Source organism: Equus quagga, chromosome 7, assembly GCF_021613505.1.
Source record: "Equus quagga isolate Etosha38 chromosome 7, UCLA_HA_Equagga_1.0, whole genome shotgun sequence".
Lineage (NCBI taxonomy): Eukaryota > Metazoa > Chordata > Mammalia > Perissodactyla > Equidae > Equus > Equus quagga.
In genome coordinates, this window is record NC_060273.1 from 59,400,269 (window position 1) to 59,410,095 (window position 9,827).

A 9,827-nucleotide genomic window follows, 5' to 3' on the forward strand; every position below is an offset into this window, starting at 1 on the left:
AATATCACAGGCCAGTATCACTGATAAACATAGAAGTGAAACTTCTAAATTAATACCGACAAACTGAATACAGCAATACATTAAAACGATCATACACCATGATCAAGTGGGATTTATACCAAGGAAGGAAGGGATGATTCAACATCTGCAAATCAATCAATGTGATACACGACATTAACAAAATGATGAATAAAAATCATGTGATCATCTCAATAGATGCAGTGAAAGCATTTGACCAGATCTAACATCCATTTATGATAAAAACTCTCAATAAAATGAGTATAGAAGCAAAGTACCTCAACATAGTGAAGCCATATATGACAAAAACCATATTTGACAAACTCACAGTCAACATCATACTTAATGCTGAAAAACTGAAAGCCATCCCTCTGAGAACAGGAACAAAACAAGGGTGCCCACTCTTGTGACTCTTATTCAACATAGTCTTAGAGATTTGGGCCAGAGCAATTAGGCAGGAAAAAGAAATAAAAGGTATCCAAATTGGCAAGGCAGAAGTGAAACTCTTGCTGTTGTGGATGACATGATGCTGTGGAGAAAACCCTAAAGAATCCATCAGAAACTATTATAAATAAGCAACAACTACTGCAAAGTTGCAGGGTACAAAGTCAACTTACAAAAATCAGTTGCATTTGTATACACTAACAACAAACTAGCAGAAAGGGAGCTCAAGAATACAATACCATTCCCAATCACAACAAAAAGTAAAATATCTAGGAATAAACTTTTTGTGTGTGTGTGTGTGAAGAATATTGGCCCTGAACTAACATTTGTTGCCAATCTTCCTGTTCTTACAAGTGGTGGCAGGTCTGCACCTGGGATCTGAACCTGTAAACCTCAGGCTACTGAAGTGGAGTGTGCAAACCTAAATACTATGCCACTGGGCCAGCCCCTATCTAGGAGTAAAGCCAACCAAGGAGGTGATAGACCTATACACTGAAAACTATAAGACATTATTGAAACAAATTGAAGATGATATAAAAAAATAGAAAGATATTCCATGCTCATGGATTGGAAGAATAAATACAGTTAAGATGTCCATATTACCTAAAGCAATCTACAGATTCAATGCAATCCCATCAGAATCCCAATGATATTCTTCATGGAAATAGAACAAAGAATGTTAAAATTCATATGGAACAAGAAAAGACCCCAAATAACTAAAGCAATCCTGAGAAAAAAGAACAAAGCTGGAGGCATCACAATCCCTGACTTCAAGCTATACTACAAAGCTATACCAATCAAAACAGTATGGTACTGGCCCAAAAATAGACACACAGATCAAGGCAACAGAGTTGAAAGGCCAGAAATGAAACTACACATCTATGGACATCTAGTCTTTGACACAGGAGCCAAGAACATACAGTAGAGAAAGGAAAATCTTTTCAATAAGTGGTGTTGTGAAAACTGAATGGCCACATGTAAAAGAATGAATGTAGACCATGATGTTACATCATAGACAAAAATTAACTCAAAATGAATTAAAGACTTGAATGTAAGACCTGAAACCATAAAACTCCTAGAAGAAAATATAGACAGTACGCTCTCTGACATTGGTCTTAGCAGCACTTTCTGAAGACTATGTCTACTCAGATAAGTGTAACAAAAGAAAAAATAAACAAATGGGATTACATCAGACTAAAAAGCTTCTGCAAAGCAAAATAAATCATGAACAAAATGAAAAGACAAGCCAAAAACTTGGAGAAAATATTTTCAAATCATATATCTGACAAGGAGATAATTTCCAAAATATATAAAAAATTCATACAACTCAACATCAAAAAAACAAACAAGCTGATCAAAAAATGGGCAGAGGATATGAAGAGACATTTTTCCAAAGAAAATGTACAGCTAGCCAAAAGGCACATGAAAAAATGTTCAACATCGCTCATTATCAGGGAAATGCAAATCAAAACTGCAATGAGATGTCATTTCATGGCTGTCAGAATAGCTATGATTATTAACAAGACAGGAAATAACAAGTGCAGGAGAGGCTGTGGAGAAAAGGGAACCCTCATAAATGCTGGTGGGAATGCAAACTGGTGCAGCCACTATGGAAAACAGGATGTAGATTTCTCATGAAATTAAAAACTGAGATGCCATATGACTCAGCTATCCTACTACTGGGTATTTATCCAAAAAACTTGAAATCAACAATTCACAGAGATTTATGCACTCCTATGTTTGTTGCAGCATTATTCACAATAGCCAAGAGGTAGAAGCACCCCAAGCACCTGTGAACTGATGATTGGATAAAGAAGATGTGCTATATATATTCAATGGAATACTACTCAGCCACAAAAAAGAGAGAATTGTCCCATTTGCAACAACATGGATGAACCTTGAGGGTATTATGTTCAGTGATAAAGACAAAGAAAGACAAATACCATGTGATTTCACTCACATGGAAGATAAACACATGGATAAAGAGAACAGATTAGTCTTTATCAGAAGGTAAAAGGGTAGGAGTAGGGCAAAAGGGGCAAAGGGGCATATATATATGGTGACATAAAAATTAGACTATTGGTGGTGAGCACAATGCAGTTTATTCAGAAACTTATATATGAGAAAGTACAGCTGAAATTACACAATGTTATAAACCAATATGACTTCAATAAAATAATTGAAAAAAATAAATAAATGATTCTTTTGTTTCTGCCTTGGAAAATGTCTCTTGTGCCTTTCCATGTCTCAGTATCTCTGCTGGTGTGCTAGTTGAGGCTACCATCATGTCTCTTTTGGATTATTGCAATAACTTTTAAATTAATTTTTTCTCATCTATTTTTGAGTCTTGAGTTAGACTCACTCCTTCTGAGCTTGTTTATTTACTTAAGCAAGTTTGAAGTGTGTTTTGCTACTTGCAATCAGAATAGTCCTTTTAATAAATGAATCAGACTTTTGAAAAGTAACATCCACAGTTTTAAAAGCTGAAATGAATTTTAGAATGGACTTATCTAATCCACTCACTTTATAGAAAATTTCTCTTTAGTTCAGATTTCTTTGAGTTGTTACAAAATAGTCACATAAAATATAGATTTCTTCAGTGCCTTTATTTTCCTCTCTCAACAACCACCTATGTTTTTTTTCTTCCTCTTCAAGGACCAGTCGCATTCAATGTGCAACTTTCCATCATACCAATCCAGTTTTTATAATTTTTTATCATTTTAGTGGACTATGGGACAAAAGTAGGAAGGTCCTCACCATATGTCCTGCAATAAATTAGCTAGTGATTTCAGTTCCTCATTATATCTATGAATCAGATCATTAGGTGGCCAAATTAATTGGGTTATCAAATGAAATAATTTTTTCTCACCCATGTCTTTGAAGAATTATTCTATCTTAATCTGAACATTAGGAAGAAAACTAAAATGCCTAGGCAAATACTGGTTGAACTGCTTTCAAAATATGGACTATCAGCACATTTGTAAATGTTTAAGAAATCTCATTTATAGTTTCATTTCAATGTGTATGGCAACAAGTATTAACTCACTCTATACTACTCCAAAGCATTATCAAGACTAACACAACAAAACATGCAGTATTTCTATAGAATTGCCATCTATATGGAAATACAAGGAATGGTATTTTAAATGTCTACGGCTATCGAAAGATGTCGTGTCTGCCTCCTCCACTGTACATTATTTTTAGTTAGTTTATTTGGTCATGGAGAAGATTCTTTGATTTTCCTTTAAGAAAGCAGCTGAGAAACTATCATAGTCCAAAATTCTGAGGGAATTAAGTATTTTTAGATCATTTAGAAAAATTCCTTAAATTATTTAGAATTCTCTAATAATTGGCTCTTTTCTAAGAAAGCCATCTCAGGGTCCAATGTTTCTTTCTCCATTCAGTTTATATTAGACATTATTTTATATTGGTCACTAATTTAATGTTGATCATTCCTCTTGCCTCTTTAATATGGTACTTAATTTTTTCCATATGTGTTTGCATTTTATTTTCAACATGTCATGCATTCTTTAGGTCAGGTATTTTGTTAGACAACACCTATAGAAAACACACTGGAGCCATAGTCAGAAATCACAGGTTCAAGTCCCAATTCTATCCTTGTCTATATGAACTTGGGCAAGTAGCAAACTCCCTTGGATCTGTTTTCCAAGGAGTTACCTCACTATATTATTATGTGGGTTAAGTGAATTGTAGTGAAACACCATTTGCAGGTCACATCGAAATGTAGAGATATAAGGTATGTTTATTCTTTTGTATACCACTCAACATAGCATAGAAAATAGAAAAAGTGCTTATATATTTATTTAATGAACACAGATTTCTTTGGGGCTTGAAAATAGAATAGAATTAACTCTATTCCAGAGGATCCACTGAGTTCCAAAAATACTCAAAGATATTACTTAAACTAATTAATTTCCCCATCAAGTGATGATAGAGCATGGACAATGAGAATAGAATGTGGTTAGGCTTCAGGGTATTAAATTTTCCTCACAGAATTTCAACATCTGTTCCCAAACCCTGTCTAGGTTGTCATGCAGTCTTCATTGAAATATCAGGTAACTGTTACATTTTTCTCTTCATACAGGAATATGATTGTAATGTTATATATTTGTGGTCTAAAATGAGCCATAACACAATATATACAATGTTATACGTTTCATACAAATAAAAATTGTTTAGCCATCTCTTCTGAAAAATGGAATTAATTAAAAGAAAATAATTTTCCCGGGACATTTACTCAAAGGCACAAGTCATATCCATTTAAATATTTATTTATCTTCCTGATTTGAGGAATTCAGCCAAAATAATTTCCATCCAGGGCTCAAGAGGACATTGCTAACTGAATTTAGAGCTCTATAATAAGAATGTAGCTAAGTAACAACAAAACAAAAAAGAGCTGAGATGTATTATTTTTATATCATAGTGAATAATAATCCTGTTAAATATTGAAAATAAATGCAAGTTATTCCAACTTCAGAAACCAACTCATCTTTGAACCTAGGTAGGGCACATAGAAATAATACATTTAGTAATTCTGGCGTGAAATACCTTTCCTATGATGCACTTTCTATCTATACATCACATTTGTTAGCTTATGTTGAAACTGTGCTTTGAGACTTCATATAGACTAAAATGTACTATCCAAGGGAGAAATCTGAAAAGAAATCATCACATTATTTTTATGTAGAATTAACTTTATTATAAAAACACAGTAGGGGTATAGCATATGTTTCCTTAATACAGAGGTGAAATATTGTTTTGTAATCTAAACAGATTTTCAAAATATTTAAAACAATAATTGCTTACTAATGTCATATTACGGAAAACCTAAATAGTGCATGCAAAATAAAACCTTCTTTAAAGTATGACTCAGTATTGCTTGACCGATTAGTCAGTCAAAACGATTTTGATTCTGTGCTGGTTTGTGCTCAATGCGATTTGAGAAGCTGAAACTAAGTAATTAGACAGTGCCTTATCTCACTAAGCCAGTGGGAGAGGTTCATTACGAATCCAACAACAAACTTATGGGTCTGTGATCATGCATCAAAAAGAAGAGCTGAGATTGTGTTTAGACCTTCACAAAATTTAATCATCCATCTTTGGAGTTTCAGCACCATGGACAGTACACCTTTCCCCCAGTGGTTGGGGAAGGGGCTCAAAAATTTAATTAGAGCTGTAGTTATCTTTAAAGGAATCTTTCTTCTATATTATCAAATTAATGTAATGGAGGGTGAGTTAAAATGTAGAAAAAGCCATCGGATTAGCAATTAGATGATATTCAAGCTTGCTTTAGGATCTTGACACTAATGTAGACTTGGTTTGTAAACAACTTTTTAACTTAGTAGCCATTATCCAACTCTTTTCCACTTTCCCACTTTCCCAACTTCTGCTAATTTTCTGTTTGTTGGAATGTCCTTGTAATATTGAGCAAAAGAAAGGTAAAAACAGTCTACTGACAGCCATGAGGGGAAAAAAGACTTTGCTTGTGGATATATTAGTTATTGATATAAATGAGTGTTCAGCCATGTATTTGTTTTCATCTCTTTCTATTTATCATATGTCCAGAGGTAGAATTTCTATTGAAATCATGTTTCTAAGGTCAGTAAAGATTAGTGTCAATTCTTATTCGTGTGGTCATTCATTCATTTATTCAATGAATATTTATTAGGCCTCAATTTTATACTAAGCACTCTTCTGTGTACTGGGGTTAAAAGAGGTGAATAAAACTGATGCAGTCCCTGTACTCATGGGCAAGTCTAGCAGAGGAGCAGGTATTTAAAAAAGTATAGCACAAAAATTATACATTCACAGTTGTGATAAGTATGATGAAGGAAAAATGCACAATGTTAGAATACCTAGTAGTGGGGATAAATATTTTATCAGGGAAGACTTACACAAAGATGTGCCTTGATTTCTTGCCTAAATGTCGGCAATAACCTCTAAAATGGACTTCACACACTCACTCTATTTCCTCTCCAAACTATGCCCCACACTGTTGCCAGAGTGATCTTTGTCAGGTGTAAATATGACCGGGCTTGTCTCCTGATTGATTCTCTTCAATGGCTTCATGACCTCCAATTCCTCTTAAGACAAAGACCAAATCCTTGCTAGGAATGATCAGGAACTTCAATGCCTGCATTTATTTATCCTTGAGATCTCATTTCTTCTGTATTGGCTGCATCTTTCACGCATACTCTCACCATGTGGGGGCAAAAGTAGTCCACATGAAGCTTTATATTTATGCCATCCTAATGGTTCTCAATCTCAGTTCCCCCAATTATGTGGTGTAGGGGAGAGGAAGCTTCTAAAAGAAAAAGATGAATAATGGATATAATAACACATATCCTCTCCAGTCATATAATTAAAATAAAATTATTCTGCATATAGTCTGATTTTCCAACTTTCAACTAATGCTTCCTATATTTAAAACTATATTTAAACAAGTATATAAAGTAATTTGCTATGGTAAATTCCCACAGAGTGAGATAATTTCAAGAGCCTCTTGGAGATATTTGGAATGAGATTGGAAGTATGTGAGGTAAATTATTTTATGCTGTATATTCTGGTTCTAAGAAATGAGTGAATTTAACTGTTGATATTTTGACTCATTTGGCAATATTAAATATCATTAATATTATTGATTATTACTATATCCCAAGTACTTTGTTAGCTTGAGTTTCTTTCCATTACTTCCTTACTTCTGTTTTCTTGCTCTTTAATTTGGATGGACCTAGGGAGAATTTCAAGCTTTCCAAGAGATAATATAAAGCATTTCTTTCTAAAGCATGTGAGTTTTTGTATATTGTTAATGGAATATTGTAGAAAAAGGTATATTTGGCAAACTCTATGACAGAGCTGCTTTTTCCTTCATCTTGTATAGCTTCTATGTAGTTCTTTCCTTAGTGTCCAGGAGGGAAAACAAGGTCAAAATCATATTTCTGATGTCACCATCACGTGGGAAACAGACTGCGCATGGGAAAGTGTAAATCATTTGAAGGCTACAGGCTTAGCTACCCACTGGAAACAATAAATTACATGTTTGTATTGGGCCATTGGTGCATAATTGGACAAAGTATGAAGTTGGTTTCAAGCTGAAAGAGTTATGGATCAAAGGCTATTAATGCTCTAGCATGGACAGGGACACTGGGATAGATATCTTGGGATTACTGAGTAGGTAGTATGTTCCCTATTAGAGTAGGTAGGTATGTTCCCCAAGAAATTTTCATTGAGAGGTTCAGGGATCCATTCAGTTATTCACCTCTAAATTATATATGGCTTATATTAAATTGACAATTACATTATTTTTTGTTTTATTGGGTTTTATTTAGATGCATAAATTTGTAATTTCCAGCAAAAATTATGTCACTTTTCATGTCTTCATTATCTTTTATATTTATATTTATTTCTTTAGATGGGATTTTGAAATACTGAAATTGGCCATCCAGCAATTGAAGTTGTATATTAATAAAACTATGGAAATCCTGTGTAACTGCGACTTCATTCTTTGTGATGAAGTTTTCTCTTGATATCAACAAAATACCCTGATTTAGAATCAGCATGAGGTAGTACACAAGCTTTTCTCCTGTCTTTCAGCATCTTAATAGCTTAAAGTGATTTCTTACTGAAAGTCAAAATTTCCAAAAGAAGGGGCAATTTAAATATAGAAAATTCCTAGAATTTCCTTCTCTCAATCAAGTTTCATCTTGTGACACTTTCATAGGTTAGCTTGGAGCAAGGTCACTATTACCTACATTTATTGAGTGTTAAGCTGTTAATGTCCTAAATATTTTGATATGAGCTATTTACTTTAACTTTTACAATAACCCCCTGAGCTAAGTACAATATTGTTTTTAGGTGAAGTATGTGAATCCGGATTCCACAATAGAAGAATTTGTTAAAATAGAGCTGAGACTCAAAACTTGTTGTCTCTGACCAGACTTCATGCTCTTAATACTGAATTGCAACTCAGAGAACCACCCATTTTAAGAGGCCCAAAGCTACTCTTAGATATTATATAGCAATACTGGATTTTTATTCAAATTTTGCTTGGTTGTTGAGTCTCATTTGCTAAACTGCCAAGTACACCAAATTTCCCATAGTACATTGTATAGTAACATTTCTTGTTAGTTTAATTATAGATAAAATTCTCAAAGGCTGTCTTGGAATCCTCCAGAATGTCAGTGCGGATTTGGGATTATACTGGAAGGAATGACTAACAAGTTTCTTTTCAGTGGCCCTCACGAATATGTTCCTGGGATAAGGAAGTCAAATAGACATGTTAGAAATACAAAGTTTCTAAAGTTTTTGCCAGTTTTCAAATTCATTGACTTATTTGGAGTTTTTAATGAGATTTGAATATGTTTTTCTGTGAATTTAAGATGATTCTTTTTTGATCTATATTGGAGTTTCTCAACCTCAGTCCTACTGTCCTTTCGGACAGATAATTATCTGCTGTGGGAGGCTGTGTGCTGCACTGTAGGATGTTTCACAGCATTTCTGGCCTCTACCCACCAGATGCCAATAGCAGCAATCAGATGTGACAAAAAATGTCTCCAAGCCTTGCCAAATATTGCCTGAGAGGAGACAAAATTACTCCTAACTGAGAACCACTGATCTACATGTATATACTTCTCAGAGATGCAAAGTTTCCTCATTTTATGGAATGCAAACAAATAGCCAGTCTTTTTTTGAGTAATGAGTATCCTAATTTCATTGTTGTTAAAGGGAACTTCTGAGTGACCACTATTCTGTGCTTTTAATTATTGTTAGATATATTAATTCCATTACTCTCTCAAGCCAATTATTATCATTTAAAATCCTCAGAAGGCCTTTTCTGTGTGGGTCTTCCAAGTGTTCACCATCTGAAATGAAACAGCAAATCGTTTTATCTGAGAACTCAATAAATAAAATATTTCAGAGCAAGCAGCAGCTACAAGCTATTTTTCCCATTAAATGTACCCTCCCCTACAGTCTCATATATTCTTGTGCTGAGGTAGAGTTGCCAGATTAAAGACTCATATTTCAAGGTAATTTTATTTCCTTGTCTTACCCATGGGTCTTGGTTCAAGCTGTTCTGGGCCACAACTCCAGATTTCCTAAATACAAATCTCAAAGATCAGGATTTCATTCCTTCCTCCAAAAGATTGTAACCTCATTACATCTATTAGTGCATTCATTCTGAGAAGTAGACTTGGGATATCAAGGAATGAAGCAGATTTGCTAAGGCACTCAAGAACATAACAACTGGCACCCACTTCTTTATATTGGCATAACTAAGTGAGGCATTTGAATAACCTTTTGCAGAACCAAAATCATCTTCAAGGTGACTTTTCATCCATTTTCAT